This window comes from Podarcis filfolensis (assembly GCF_964270895.1).
Source record: "Podarcis filfolensis genome assembly, chromosome: 1".
In the NCBI taxonomy this organism is placed as follows: domain Eukaryota; kingdom Metazoa; phylum Chordata; class Lepidosauria; order Squamata; family Lacertidae; genus Podarcis; species Podarcis filfolensis.
Window position 1 is genome coordinate 27,069,617 of NC_139604.1, and position 16,486 is coordinate 27,086,102.

At 39.8% G+C, this 16,486-nt stretch overlaps 1 long non-coding RNA gene across 1 annotated transcript; it reads right to left on the reverse strand.

Moving 5' to 3' along the window:
- Positions 1-1,359: 1,359 nt before the first annotated feature.
- LOC310743820 lies at positions 1,360-16,486 on the reverse strand. The gene is made up of 3 exons (XR_014539250.1): positions 16,100-16,486; positions 3,220-3,317; positions 1,360-1,423 (listed from the first exon to the last, which is right to left on the reverse strand). It is a non-coding gene; the product is annotated as an uncharacterized lncRNA (long non-coding RNA).

Sequence of the window (16,486 nt, forward strand, 5' to 3'; positions counted from 1 at the left end):
AATGGAATCATATAAAGCTATTGTGTTTGATTCACACAACAGATGGTTTCAATGGGTGAACTTAAAGGACCTTTTCTACAGGAGAGCTATTTCACACATTTACTTTAGCAGAGATAAATGTGTTTGAAGAAGCCTTTTAGCAGATTCAAGTCCTGCAGTGTTTGATGAAGCTATGAGGAAAGGCATCAGAGAGGTAATTTGACTTCCTAATGCTCTGGGGTTGAGAAGCATTTTTGTTATGTAATTCAGATTGGCGCATCCACCTCCCCCCTCTTTGCCCCTCTCTTGATGAAGTGTGTGAGTGATGTCAAATTCAACCTTGCTCCACAAGGTGGCTCGGCCATGTTATTGTTTGCTAGCTGGCTGGCTAGATATTAATTTAACCGTGTTATTTATCACAATATATAACATACCCATATGTCTTCACTCAACCACTTGAGAAATAAATCAGCAACTGTTTAAAAAAATGTAGGATCTAGTTTTACATTGCTATCTCAATCATATAATGTTTAATTTCTAGGGAGAGTTTTAAGCAAGACATTTATTTATTTAAAGTACTTAAACTCTGCTCTACTCTGCACAACTTCCATTCTGATTTAGGCTGTGTACTCATTGCCATTGATTCTGGCTTCAGTGTGCTCCTGCCACTGGTGTTTGAAGCTGAGCACACATGAAGTTAGCCACAATCCATATTGTCTCCTGTAGTTCAAGAAATACTGCTGTTTGATGCATTTCCCCTCAAACCAGCTTCCATCCAATTTGAAAACGTGAAGCTTAGGTGTGTACATTTGAGACAGCTGTCATGCATGTGCAGTTGACAACGCATGCACAGATGACAGCCTCCTTGAACAGGAGTTTGGTGAGGGAAAGCAAATTAGGTAATGTGCATTGGGTGAAGACATCTCCACCCACTCTCTGATGAATACAGCAATGTGAAAAAGTGACTTGAAAAGCAGCAAGGGGAAACGATGTTATTGCATTTTAAGCCTTGAATATGTGCACAGCCTCAGTTCCACCCAGAGCCTTGTGGAAATTATTTTAGCATAAGCATCTTATTGGCATGAGTGACTGCCTCGCCTCCCAGTCTGCTTCGGAATGTCAAGACATTGGTCTCTCTTTTTAAAAAAGAACTTTTTATTGTTTCAACAACACAAACTAATCTGTGGCATTGAATTCTTTCTAAATGAAGCTGCCCAGATGGTTAGACTCATTATTTTTTGAGTCTTTTAAGTGCTCCTCCCTGATGGTCCAACAGCTATTTGTTTTTCAGTGTTGGCCCCAACAAAGTGCCAGTTGACCTTAAAGCAATTTACTCATGAGGGGGAAATGCTTTGTGCTCTCCTTAACGGATCGAGTCTTCGAAGAATCAATTTCATTTGGAGGTGAAAGGGGCTAGGCAGAGGTTTACTGGTGTCTTTGTAACCTGTGTATTTGTAAATATACAGCTATGAGCGAATAGCATTGAGAGAGGCAGAAAGTAGATCGGGACCTACGGTAGGCCTCTTGCTGATTTACAGTAGATTATGAAAGATTTCTGACTCCCAATGGGATTTTATATGGAAGGACTGTGAGCTCTGTTAAGCCTTGGGTACTTAATAATAATTTTAATAAAGGAAAGCAAATTCCTGCCCTCAGAATTCTTTAATTCTTAGCATATATGGCTGTTGCACCTGACTCTGCATTCGTGGATCTTGGGGTTCTGACACAAAATAAAATAGATCTCATAAGCCTGGTGTCTGCTGTCCCTTTTTACAGGTGATCAGTCAGATAAGTGCACAAGAAATGTTAGTTTCCACTGTCATCACCACGCCATCCTTTGTTCAGGGCAGCCAAAGTCAACTCGCTCTGAGCAGGGAAAATGCTCTCAGATCCAGACCACTGACAAGCAGTGTGACTTCTAAGTAACTTAAACACTTTCTACACACTCCTAGAGCACCCGCCTTCCCGCTTCACATGCCAGTTTATCAGGGCTGTCTTCTCTGACGGTTCTGCTCACCTGTTGGGAGTGAGAAATGGAAGGAGGCAACTTGGCCAAGTCTAGCCTTGGCTTCTACCTTCCTTCACAGCATAAGAAGTGATCAGCCCCTGACAGTGGTGCCTGTCTAGTGCAAAAGTCACAACATGCACTGGGTATTGGGTTCCGAATTTAAAAACCGAGGAAGCTACCAAATATCAGATAAGACTATTTTTTGCTTCCTTAGGGAGCAATCTGGTCTCCCCACGCCCAGCTGGGATGGGTAAAACTTATCGGTTAAGGATACTCCAATATGCTCCTTTGTTCAGTGCTTTGAAAAGGTGTAACCCCAATGAATTATAATGCCAAAGTGGCAATTTATTTTGCTTTTCTCTACCAGTTTCTCATTTAAATCACTTAACTCTGGATGTGGGTCACAGCTGCAGGAGCTCCTGGGGCTGCCCATGAGGTGCCCAAGATTTGCTCCTGCATGGATATAACCAATTTAAAACTAATTAAACCAATGTAGGAGTTGCACTCTCTCTCTCTCTCTTGTGCATTCATTTGCATTTGCAATCTGAATTTTATCCACCAAGTAGCCCATTCATTTCCTTTGGCTTATCGCTCTGCTAGTCCCAGTGGTTTTCTTTAGACGTCCATGATTAAAGTAAACTTTGCCCATCTCCATATTATCCAACTTTACTATTTCTCTCCTTTTTTGAGTTAGTAAAGGCATAAATAGGATTGCAGCCTAGGGGATACAATCTTTACTAAATCCTGGTGCATTTTAATCATCATCATCATCATCATCATCATCAGTGCTTTTTTTCTTAAAAAAATGTTTAGGGGTACTCTCATTTTGACTCAGGGAAAATCACAATTTTATAGTTCAAATTGGGAAAAGTAAATACAGTAAATACAATAAAACTGAACAATCACCGTGCTAGATTACAACTCCTACTTCACACATTAAACGCTCACTTCCGTTTCGGGAAACACCATGACAGGAAATGAGGCCACCATCAGGGGTAGCAACGGAACTGATGATTCACCGTGCTAGAGAAGAAACTAAAAATTTTAATTTTTTTAGCTGCTTCTCCTGTTATATTCACAAAATGTTTAGGGGTATGCGTACCCTTGCATCCCCCCAGAAAAAAGCACTGACAATGATAATGATAATGATATAATGATATAATGATATAATGATATTGATATCAATACCACTCTTGCAATACCAATCCTTATCCTGGGAAGACTTCACCAACCTTAAAGTGGGGTGAAATGGAACTTGGAGGTGCACTGGGAGAGGTGCACCTTAGTCTGGATCCTCTGCTTCTTCAGGCGTTGATCCCACTCCTGTCACCTGCAAAAGAGTTAAAACACTCTTATGGGATTCTGTGGATTCCCTTCCTGCCCCACTCTCGCCTCTCACCACGACACAGGACTGGGTAATTCATAAGCCTGTCATGGCACAGTACCAGGACCTGCAAGTCCTAGCAAAGTAACAAACCACACATTTATATGGCCCGCAGAACTGTGAGAACGCAAATACACATAGGAACTGTACTGAAAGAGTGCACTCTGCACAAGGCAACTGTCACCCGTTCTCAGTGAGTATCCAGACATTTGGTCAGTTGCCTGCTGGCCCCTGAGTCACCAAAACAAGTATGTGCAGCATCACGAGTACTGTGAGTGTAGACGCTTTACAGCAAGAGTCAGCAACCTTTTTCAGCCATGGGCCGGTCCACTGTCCCTCAGACCTTGTGGGGGGCCGGACTATATTCTGAAGGGGGGGGGGAATGAATGAATTCCTATGCCCCCAAATAACCCAGAGATGCATTTTAAATAAAAGGACACATTCTACTCATGTAAAAACACGCTGATTCCCGGACCGGCTGCAGGCCGGATTTAGAAGGCAACTGGGCCGGATCGAGCCCCCGGGCCTTAGTTTGCCTACCCATACTTTACAGGGTCAGCCCTACTATTAGACAGAGTGAGGTGGCCATCTCAGATTCCAGGTTTTGAATGACAGTTAATTTATTATTACTCTTAATATTACCCAGTGGGGATTTCCTTCAACTTCAAAGGAAAAAGAAGACGATTTGAGACATTTGAGGAAGCAGATATGTTTTGGAGGAAGTATCGAGGAGAATTAGGAGGCGGGAAAAGTGAAGTAAGAAATGAGGAAGGAAGAAAGGGAGAGCTATCGGGTGAGGCGGAAGAAGAAGAAAAAGCTCAGCAAAGGGTGGAAGGATAAAGAACTACGCCAGTGGTAAATAATCAGACCAATAACTATTACAAAACCCTTCTCCTTTACCACTGCAGATAACTTAAACTCTTTCCATTAACTTTATAATTTTTTAACTAATAAAGAATGAAATTTAAATTGTTATCATGGAACGTAAATGGTTTAAATAATAGGAGGAAGAGGCAGAAAATAGAAAGTATCTTAGAGAGGCAGAAGTGGGACCTTGCTTGTTTACAAGAAACCCACATCAATACTAAGCATAAAAGACTGTTGGTAAAACCAAAGTTAGGGGAAGAATTCATCGCATCTGATGTAAGAAAAAAGAGGGGGGTTGTAATGTATGTTAAAAGCAAATATGAACCAGGTTTGTTATATGAAGACAAAGAGGGGAGGATTGTAATAGTCAAAATATCACTAGAGGGGGAACCAATTGTAGTAGCGGGAATCTATGGATCAAATAAAAGAAAATCAGAATTCTATGTTAAAGTAAGATCATTATTAATGGAATATATAGATATGAGAATTATTGTGTTAGGGGATTTAAATGGAGTAATGGAACCAGAATTGGATAGATCGCAGAAGAAGATGGGGGGGGGGCGAATGAAGGGAAGTTGCCAAAAAGCTTTATGGAAATGGTAAAGATTTTTGATTAAGTGGATATATGGAGATATAAACATCCTGTCGAAAAGGAGTTCACATATTTCTCAGAACCAAAAAATTCGTATAGTCGAATCGACAGTATATGGATTACTAAGGATATGACAATTGAAGCAGAGAATGCCAAAATATTGCCAAAAACACTTACAGATCACAATCCAGTATCATTAACTCTTAAAGGAAAAGAGGAGAAAGGGAAAAAAAAGGTGGAGAATGAATGTTTTCTTATTAAAAAACGAAAAAGTAATACAAGGAGCCAGAAAGTTGATGAAGGAATATTTTGAAAACAATTGGAGGAAAGGGACAGATGTTAAAACAGTGTGGGATGCTGGGAAGGTGGTTGTTAGGGGATATTTCACACAACAAAACTCAATAGCATATAAGAATAAAGAAAAAAAAGAAAAGGGAGCTTTTAGAAGAAATTAAAAGGAAGGAAAAATTGGCCTATGTAAGCAAAAATAAAGAGAGATTAAATCAAGAAATTAAATTACTGAGAGTAGAATATAATAAAATTATAGAACAGGAGGTAGAACAACAAATCAAATTTTGGAAATATAAAAATTTTGAATGGGCAAATAAGCCAGGCAAGATCCTTGCCTGGCAACTAAAGAAACAAAGAAATGAAAAATTAATAAATAAAATAAAAGTAGAAGAGAAGACAATAAGGGATATGACAGAAATTAAAAAAGAATTTGAAAAATATTACAAAAAATTATATCAAAAAGATGAAGTGCCAATAGAAGAAATAGAGGAATATATAAAGAAAAATAAATTAATAGAGATAGCAGAAGAAAATCATAAATTATTAATGAACCAATATCAACCGTAGAAATTAAGGAATCAATTAAAAAATTAAAAATAGGGAAATCCCCAGGTCCAGATGGCATACCAGCAAATACTACAAAGAAATGTTAAATGAATTAATCGACCCACTAAAAGAGGTAATAGAGGAAGCAGTAGAGAAGGGGAATATTCCAGACTCTTGGACTCAAGGGTATATAACGCTCCTGCCAAAACAAGGTACGGATTTGGAATCTGTCTCAAATTATAGACCCATTTCATTGTTAAATTCCAATTATAAAATTTATGCAGGATTATTGGCTAACAGGTTGAAAAAAATTGTAGGAAAAATAGTACATAAAAATCAGGCTGGATTTGTGGAAGGTAGACAAATAAAGGATAATATCAGAAATATAATAGACATAATGGAATATCTACAAGTAAGAAGAGACAAACAAGCAGCCCTGATTTCAATTGATACGGAGAAGGCTTTCGACAAAATCTCATGGGAATTTATGAAAAAACTATTAAAAGAATTGTGTCTAGGTGAAAAATTCCAAAAAGGTATAAATGCGATATATAACCAACAGAAAGCAAAAATTATTATTAATGGAGAGTTTGGAGAAGAAATCAATATCTTTAAAGGTACAAGACAAGGATGCCCCCTATCCCCAATGTTATTTATAATAGTATTAGAGGTTCTATTAAAGAAAATAAGGCAAGACAACCAAATAAGAGGAATAGCAGTTGGTGAAAAAAGATACAAGTTAAGAGCCTTTGCAGATGATGTTATGATCACAACAGAAAATCCCCTACAATGTACACCTAGAATATTGGAATGCATAAACGAATATGGCAGATTAGCAGGATTCAAATTAAACTATGGGAAAACCAAAATACTAGTGAAAAATATGGAAGAAAAAGATAAAGTGAAATTACAAGAAATTACAGGATTGGAAATTAAAAAGAAAATAAGGTATCTTGGAATAAATTTAACAACAAACACTGTAGATTTAAGTAATGAGAACTATGGGAAAACATGGAATGAAATAAAAAATGACTTGCAAGTATGGGGGAAATTAAATCTTTCCTTACTAGGGAAAATATCGGTAATAAAGATGAACATATTACTAAGGATGATGTTTTTATTTCAAAGTATCCCAATACTAGGAGGAGATAAATGTTTTAATAACTGGAAAAGATATTTGGCTAAATTTGTATGGTCAGGGAAAAAGCCAAGAATAAAACACAAAATAATGATAGATAAGAAGGAGAGAGGAGGATTTGGTCTCCCAGATATGGAGTTATATCATGATGTGGTGGGTCTGACCTGGCTAAAGGAATGGATCAAATTAGATGACTCGGATGTATTGGATTTAGAGGGAGTAGAGACGAGATTTGGATGGCATGCCTATCTAATAGATGAAAAAGTGAGAGTACATAAAGGCTTCCTAGGGCATATAATCAGAAAATCTATATATAAAATATGGGAGAAATATAAAAGACTCCTAGAACCGAAAACTCCCTGGTGGGCATTGCCAGCAGAAATTGTCGCAGTGAAAAAATTAAATATGAAAGAAAATTGGGCTACCTATAAAACTGTATTAAAGGAAGAAAACGGAGAATTGGAATTAAAGGATTACAAAGAGATTAAAGCTCATATTAGTGATTGGTTCCAATATATTCAAATTAAGTATAGATTAGCGAAAGACAAAAAGTTAGGATTTGAAAAAGAAATATCAAAATTTGATAAATACTTAATACAAGAAAAATAAAAATATATATCTAAATTGTATAATCTGATTTTAGAGTGGGAAACAAAGGATGAATTGGTTAAAGCATCAATGATTAAATGGGCGCAAGATATTGGGAAAAATATTATGTTTGAACAATGGGAAAAATTGTGGAAAGAAGATATGAAATTCACTATGTGTTATATACTGAAAGAAAATTACCTTAAACTGCAACATAGATGGTATTTAACACCTGAAAGAATAGCAAAAATGAATAAAAATTGTAGCGATGTCTGCTGGCGATGCAACACGGGAAAAGGTACTATGATACATATATGGTGGAATTGTTTAAACATCAAACAATTTTGGGAAATAATATATAATGAAATGAAAAAAATGTTTAGATACTCATTTAGGAAAACACCAGAAGGTTTTCTATTGGGAATAGTACCAGGAAGCCTAAAGGAAGAAGATAAGACCTTATATTTATACGCAACAGTAGCAGCAAGGCTACTGATTGCGAAAAACTGGAAAAGTGGTATAATACTGAGAAAAACAGAGTGGCTTGCCAAATTATTGGAGTATTACAATATATCCAAAACAATGGAAGAAATTGGAAGGATTTCAAAAGAAAAGATAGATAGGGACTGGAAGGTGTTTAAAAGATACTTGCAAAATCATATCGAAAAATCAGAACTATTAGAATAAACAAGTTCTGTTTCAAATACTGAAATATCAAATAAGATGGATAACAATGTGTAATAGAAAAAGAAGTATGAAATTAGGCTAAAGGTGTGTGAAAGAGTAATAGAAGTGGAAAGAAATTGCAATTGAGTAGATTGGAAGTCAAACACAAAGGTGGGGTGAGGGGTGGTGGATGGTGATGGGGAAAGGAATTATTTGTGTAAGGAATTATTGAGTGTAAGTATGTTTGAACACTTTTAAGGATTGTATGAAATGTATGTTTGTATGCTTGTATATGTGTATTAATGATGAACTATTTTAACAATAAAAACTTATTAAAAAAAAGGAAAAAAAGAAAAGGCTGGTGCTCTAGGAGAGGCTCTCTCTGAAGAGAGACTTTGAGCTTTTGACTGCAGGCAGTGCTTTTTTTCAAAAAAAATGTCTAGGGGTACTCTCATTTTCCTACTCATATTGAAATACTGCCCCCCAATGAGGCCAAACTTAGATTCACAAAATGTTTAGGGGTAGTATGCGTACCCCTGCATACCCCCAGGAAAAAAGCACTGGCTGCAGGCCACGGTGCTCTGCAGTGCTGATCAACAGTGGCCCTCCGACAATGGTTCTGGTACAAAAACTTGCAACCAATTGTACTTTTGCAACGTTTTCCGTTTACAAAGGGCCTCTTCAGACTGGGGTTTTATTCTGGGTGTGTCCTGCTGTTGCCTCCATGCCCTGCTTGTGGGTTTCCGATTGGCCACTGTGGAAAATGGTCTACTCTACTGGACTGGATGGCTCCATGAATCTCCTCCAGGGAGGTTCCTTTATATTTTTATGTTTTGAAATTCTGTACACTCTTGATTTACATTATTTACTGGGCGGGCAGAGCGGGGGGCACGGAAATAAAGCAACAAAAAAACTGATAGTCTCTCCTTCTTGTTCCAATATTTCCCAATATTTCGGCCATTTGGCCTCCATATTGAGCTTTTTCTGAGCCTTCGCTTCCATTGGTGACAACCACCTTGGGGTTTTATTTTCCAATAAGTCTTTGTATCTTATCCAGACATTGAACAATGCTTTCCTGACAATATGGTTTTTAAATGCTTTATGTGCTTCAACCTTGTCATACCACAAATACGCTTGCCACCCAAAAACATTATTAAAACCTTCCAAATCCAAAATGTCTGTGTTCTCAAGAAGCAGCCAGTCTTTCAACCAGCAGAATGCTGCTGATTCATAGTAAAGTTTAAGGTCTGGCAGGGCAAATCCGCCTCTTTCCTTTGCATCAGTTAATATTTTAAATTTTATTCTGGGCTTCTTGCCCTGCCAGACAAATCTAGAAATGTCTCTTTGCCACTTCTTGAAACAGTCCATCTTGTCCAAAATTTGCAATGATTGAAACAGAAATAACATTTTTGGCAATACATTCATCTTTATAGTTGCAATTCGACCCAACAAGGAAAGCTTCAAATTTGACCATATTTCTAAATCTTTTTTCACTTCTGTCCAACATTTCTCATAGTTATCTTTAAATAAATTTAAGTTCATAGCAGTCATATTAACCCCCAGATATTTTACTTTCTTAACTAATGTTAAACCTGTCTCCTTCTGAAACCTCTCTTTCTCAATCGGTGTTAAATTTTTCTCAAGAACTTTAGTTTTTGACTTGTTAAGCTTAAATCCTGCCACATGACCAAATTCTTGAATCAGTTCTAATACTCTTTTCGTACTAGATTCTGGCTCCTGTAACGTCAAAACTAGGTCATCTGCAAAAGCTTTCAATTTGTATTGTTTGGCTCCGACTTGGATACCTTTAATCAGACGGTCCCTTCTAATCATATTTAGCAAAACCTCCAGGACCGAAATAAAAAGCAATGGGGAAATTGGGCAGCCTTGTCACGTACCTTTCTCTATCTTAAATTCCTCTGTCATCACATTATTGACTATTAGCTTAGCCTTTTGTTCTGAGTAAATTGCACTTATACCATTTTCAAACCCTTGACCCACCCCCATCCCCTGGAGATTTTTCTTCATAAAATTCCAAGAAATATTATCAAAGGCTTTCTCCGCATCTATGAAAATTAAAACTGCTTTAGTATTAATATTCACTTGCAACTTCTCCAAAATGTTGATTATGTTCCTCGTGTTGTCAGACAAGTGCCTACCTGGGAGAAAGCCAGCTTGGTCCTTATGTATCTCTTCCACTAATACTTTTTTTAATCTATTAGCCAAAATATCAGCAAATATTTTGTAATCCACATTGAGCAGGGATATGGGGCGATAGTTCTTAAGTTGTGTCTTTTCCGACTCAGTTTTCGGTATAAGTGTAATATAAGCTTCCTTCCACGACTCTGGCGCTTTTTCCCCCTCCAAAATTTCGTTACAAACCTCTTTTAGTGGCTGAATTAACCAATCCTTCAAAGATCTATAATATTTTGAGGTTAAACCATCCGGCCCTGGAGATTTACCCAACTGCATATTCTGAATGGCACCTTCTACCTCCTGTTCTGTAATTTTATGGTTCAGCATTATCTTGTTCTCCTGAGAGATTTTTTGTAATCCATTTGTTTTTAAAAATTGGTCTATGTCAAACTCTTTCTGTGGCCCTTGTGTATATAACTGTTTAAAATACCTCTGGAAGCATTTTCTAATCTCCACTGGATTCTGAATGTTCTTTCCTTCCACTTCCAAATTAGTGATAGTATTGAGCTTTTGTCTTTTTTTCATTTGCCAAGCTAACAATTTTCCACATTTATTAGCCAATTCAAATGTCTTTTGTCTCATTTGTTTAATTTTCCATTCAATTTCCTGGTTCATCATCTTCATATATTGCACTTGATATAACTTTATATCTCTCAGAATCTCTTGTGACTTTGGTTTCGCTCTTAGTTTCTTCTCACCCTCTTTTATTTTTTCCAAAATTTTATCTTTTTTTTTAATTTTGGTCTCTCTTCTTTATTGTATTCTGTTGGATCAGAAACCCCCTCATAACTGCTTTACTTGCGTCCCAGATTATTCTTTTTTCAATACTAGTATTCAAATTTATCTCAAAATAGTCTCTCAAGGTTTTTTGGGCCTTCTTAACAACCTCTTGATCTCTAAATAAGGTGTCATTCATCCTCCATCTGAAGGAACCGATTGGTGTAGAAGTAGAAGAATAGACTTTATTTGCATAGCCAACAGGCCATTGCATCGAAGGACAGACAGAAACAAAAATACATTACGGAAATAGTTATCATAAAATAATCTCAGTACTTAAAACTTGGCAGAGGTAATGATAATAATAATAAGATCCTAGGCGACGACACTGATGTCATTCAGACAGCAGCTCTCAGTCTCATTGCTCTCTCGACAAACCTGGCAAACTTCTCTGTTGTCGAGCTGCTCTGGTCGGCTAGGAGTGAGAACAACTTGGCTTCACTAGAGCGGCCCGGGATGGCAGATAATAGCAGCGTGATGGTCTCGTCCCTGAGATCTTTATACAGGGAGCAGGACTAGAGAACGTGTGACACAGTCTCCACGTAACCAGCTCCACAGGGGCAGGGCCGGTTCTCGAATGAAATTTTTTGATATCTACCTTCAAGAACAGCTGATGGTAACATATTTAGTCTGGCCAGTGTAAAGGCGCACCAAAATTTTTGAGTGGTTAGGGTAGACAAATAAGGTGCCTGAAAATCAAAGTGGGAGGGGGGCAGATAAGCGTACCAAGCACTAAATTTCTTAATATAGGCCAGATTATTCTGTTGCTCAATATCCTTCATGCGCTGGTCAATAACGGTTTTTGCCTTGGGTAGACCCATTTTCAGGAGATGCTGTGCTTGGAGGCCACATGTAAGTAGTTTTTGATGCACTACTTTGGACCACCGACTTCTATGAGCATCTTGTGCTACTAGAGGTAGTAGTCCAGATGGGTTTAAGTTTAAGCGAAGCCAATAGTTGAATGTTCTTAACCAGGTCCGGGTTTCAATGGAGAGGAGGCCAGTCTCCAGCCGTAGGGCCGCATTTGGTACGCATGGTGGAATGGCTAGAATCTGTCTTAAAAATTTAGACTGGACCGTTTCAAGTGTGTGGCAATGGTTTCCCATCCAGATTTGGGCCCCGTAGAGTAATTGCACCAAGGGTTTTGCTTGAAAGACCTCCAGAGCTGCTGGGATATGTCTGCCCCCCTTCGTAAAGTAAAAGCGAGACACTATTTTGGCGCTTTGAGATGCTTTTTCCCTAGCATATTTATGATGGGCCTCCCAGGCCCCTGTGACTGGAAGACTACTCCGAGGTATTTGAAAATTTTGACCTGTTCTATTGGCTGATTGTCCATCTCCCATCTGTGATATCTGTGTCTCCTAGTGAAGACCATGACTTTGGTTTTTTGGTGATTAACCACCAGTTGATCTCTCCTGCAGTAGGCTGAGAATTCTCTTAGTAGCCTTTTGAGGCCTACTTTAGTTCGTGATAAGAGAACCGCATCGTCCGCATAGAGGAGCGCTGAAATTGATTTTTCGGCCAATTTGGGGGCATGAAACTCCGGGGATGTTAGGTATTTGACCATGTCATTTATATATAAGTTGAATAGGGCCGGGGCTAAAATACAGCCCTGCTTGACTCCTTTGGTGGCTGGTACAGGGCCAATTAGTTGCCCATTTACTGAGGTTCTTACATATAACTTGGAGTCTTTATATAGGCTTTTTATCAAGAATAGTAATCTTTTGTCAATGTTGGTAGCATTGAGTTTAGCCCAAAGTTTGACTCGTGAGATCGAGTCAAAGGCCGCCTTCAGGTCAATAAATGCTGCGTATAGAATCCCACGTGTTTTATTGACGTATTTGTCAATGAGGTGTGCTAATACGAAGCAATGGTCTATTGTTGTTCTGCCCTGTCTGAAGCCGGCTTGCTCCTCTGCCAGAACTGCCTCAGTTTCCATCCAGTCAATTAGTTTGATGTGGAGGTGTTTGGCATACAGTTTGCTGGGGATAGTAAGGAGGCTAATGGGTCTATAGCTCGCTGGATCTGCCATAGGGCCCTTTTTATAGATCGGAATAATTACTGCCTCTGTCCAGCAACCAGGTATTATGCCTGTTGAATCGATAAATGTAAATATTGACGCCATTATAGGAGCCCACCAACTGATATTGTTCTTCATGAGCTCTGCTGGAATGTGGTCTATGCCCGGGGCTTTGTTGTTTTTCAGTTGGGCAATTAGTTTCCCCACCTCCTCTATGGAGACAGGAGGCCAATATGGTAAATTCTCGGGGTAGGCACTTGGATCATTGTGCTGGGCTTTGTCGTCATAGAAGAGGGTTTGAAAATATTTCATCCACTCCTGTGGTTCTACAGCACATGTGGGACCAATCCACTCCTGGCCCAGGAGGCCCATAATGGTACGCCAGAAGGAGGTTGAGACTTTCTCATTCGAGGCCTTCACTAAATTACACCAGGCCAATCTCTCAGCTTTTTGTTTTTTTACCTTTAATAGCTGTTTGTAATTTCATCTTAAATAGATGTAAGCCATAAATAGCGAGGGTGCTCCGGTGTTTCTATAATTCCGGTAGGTTGATCTTAGACGTTTCCTTGCTTGTCTACACTCCAAATCAAACCATCTCTCTTGATCCTTTGCCCGCTTTGTAACAGAATTAAGTATCTCAGTTGTTATGAAGGTCTTTAGTCTTGCTAATAACTCGTTGAACGAGTCCATGGCCTTTTCCCCGGTATTAGCTGATACAATGGCTGAGTAGATGGTCTTCACTTCCGAATGGAGGAGATAAGTTAGCTTTGTATTGAGCATGGGGGTCCATTTAATTCTTCTGGGGGCCAGTGATCCCAGATTAACGATGGGGGTGTAGTAAAGGTTAGCCGTGGGTTTGTTAAACGATGGGCCATTGAGCGCTACAATTAGTGGGAGGTGGTTGCTTTCGGTGTTGTGTCCCACTTGAAACTTCGACACAGAGTTATAGGCGAATCTTGATATCAGTATATAGTCTATCACACTTCCTCCCATTTTTGAAAAATGGGTATACTCCCCTGGGTGATCCTCTTCGTTACTGCCGCTTAATATCATCAGCTCCCTTCTTTTTGCGACCTGGGCTAGACATAGCCCCGAGAAGTTGCATTTATTATCTTTAGAAAGCCGTGAAACGCCTGATTCGGTTGGGCTTTCAGGGTCCTGAATCTGATTATATTGGCTGTAAAGATTGTTATCATCAATTCCCATACAGGCGTTGAAATCCCCCCCCAATTATAATCGGTGTAGAAGGGTGGGAAGATTCTATGGACTCTAGGAATGCCTCTAACTCTGCCCAGTTAGCTTTCACTATAGATTTCTTTTGGCAGGGGGGCAGATAGACATTGACCACTACCAGTGCATCTCTCTTAAATTTGAGGACTGCCATGGCTAGTGAATTGCAGTTTGGGAGGGCTTTTAAGGAATGTTCGAGCTCTGTGGAGATAAGGCTAGCTAAACCTCCACTAGGCCTACCTCCCCTCGCAGATGGAGTAGCAAATAGGGAGTGACTAGAATACCCATTGAACAGAATGGGGTCGCTGTGCCAGGTCTCCTGCAGGAGGATGATATCGAATCGCTTAAGAAACATTGCAAGTTGTTGATTGTTTTTCTTAGCGCGCCATCCTGCAATGTTCCAGGACAGCAGCTTTAATTCTTTGTCCCTCCATGGTGTAGATTTGTTGGGTCCACGGTGCCCAGTGACCCCTTTACATCTAAAAAAACACTCCCATTAAGTTTGTCAATAGGCATCTGCTGCATAAGTGAATGATTATCCATAACTCTTGGGGACTTAAGGGGGTGGTTTGGACTTGGGGGAGTAGCTATTTCATTTGGGGAGAGTTTTAGATAGTTGAACCAGGTACTCGGAGATGTGACAGTCTGTTTTAGTTTTGCCTTACCATACACCAGCGGGGGCTGCGATTGGTCTTCCGAATCTATACATTTAAAGGCGCCTCCCACCGTCCTCTTGTCCACTAGGCACTTGGGGGATATAGGCCGTGTGTGTGAGCCTTCCGTAGTCTCAACATGGGTCTCCTTTTTGGTCAGTCTGCTTCTCAGGGTGTCCAGTCTAACCAAGATTTCCTTTTGGGCTGGCATCTGCAGTGACCAGAACCGATTTATTAGGGCATGTTCCCTCAAATCCAGAGAAGACCTTTAACAAATATCTCCTTTGCAGAGTTAACCATTAAAAAGTTACATTGTCCATAAGTAGTGCGACTCTCAGTGCAACAATTCTAACGATCCTTGCAGTCCGTTCCCAGGAATTAGGTGGTGGTCTCTATTCCCTTTTCCTTTCTTTTGCAGGCAAAAAAGTCACTTTCCCCTCCTCCTCCCCCTCTCCTGCAACCTGGGGAGGGAGTTCTTTTACTCTGATGTTCAGATTTGGAGCTTTGAAGCACCGCTCTCCAGGTATTAGCTCAGAGAGTCTTTGCTTTCTGTATACAGAAAGGAAGGTGGACTTCCTGTTTACACCTTCCCGCTTCAGTGCCGAATCAATCCCTTTTTTCTCCTTTTAGTCCCAGATCTTAAGCTTCACCTACTCACGGGTAGTTGTTTAGCAGCCGAATTGTCACAGGAAAAAGGTCAGCGCTCTCCGGCAACAGCTGTGCGGCTTCACCCCACGGAAAGAGCAATTGACTCTCAGCACCGTGCCAAGCTCCCGTTACGCTCCGGAGCCCCTTGCGGGGTTCCTTCGCAAATCCGGGGGGCGCTAAAGGTGCCCGCCGAGTCTCACGTTCACAGGCTTCTCCTGCCTGTGATTTTCGAAATGGTCTCCGCTTCGCCGTAGCGGGCAGACCCGATTTCCGCGGAGCTTCTCCCTCCAGACTAGAAGGAGACCGCCATTGCCGTTGGCGCCGCCTCCGGAAGCCTCAGTTTGCAAACCTTTTAACTAATGCAAGAAAATGTCCATGATTACTATACGCATATTATCAAAGTAAACATTATGTGATAACCGAGGTCAGGTGTTGCTAAGCAAATGTTTGCAAGGAGAAGGACAAGGCAGCAAAGCAAAATGACTTCTCTAACAGTGTTAGCTGAAGTCCACTTACCTTTGGTACACAATGTTTTTTCATTCATGGCAACAATAACATTAACTTCAGGCGTCATCAGAGATCAGGCAGCAAATTTCTTTCCCCCTCCACTTAGAGTCAGAATGGAACAGTGATGATAAAATCCATCATCTAGAACGACTGGAATGAAAAATAATGATGATGAAGAGCCAAAATTCAGTTAATTTGTTTTGTTCAGAATTATCAAATTTTGATGAGCATCCATTTATCGTGTGTCCCGTGGAGACTTCTTGGTAAAACTGGTCAGAGAGCAAGAAGCAACAGGATGAGATTGCTGACCATGAGATTCCTTTCCATGCCTCACATGCAAGTTCCAAATAGTGCATCTTATAGTGCATTGTCCAGTACTGACATTTTGGACCTAAT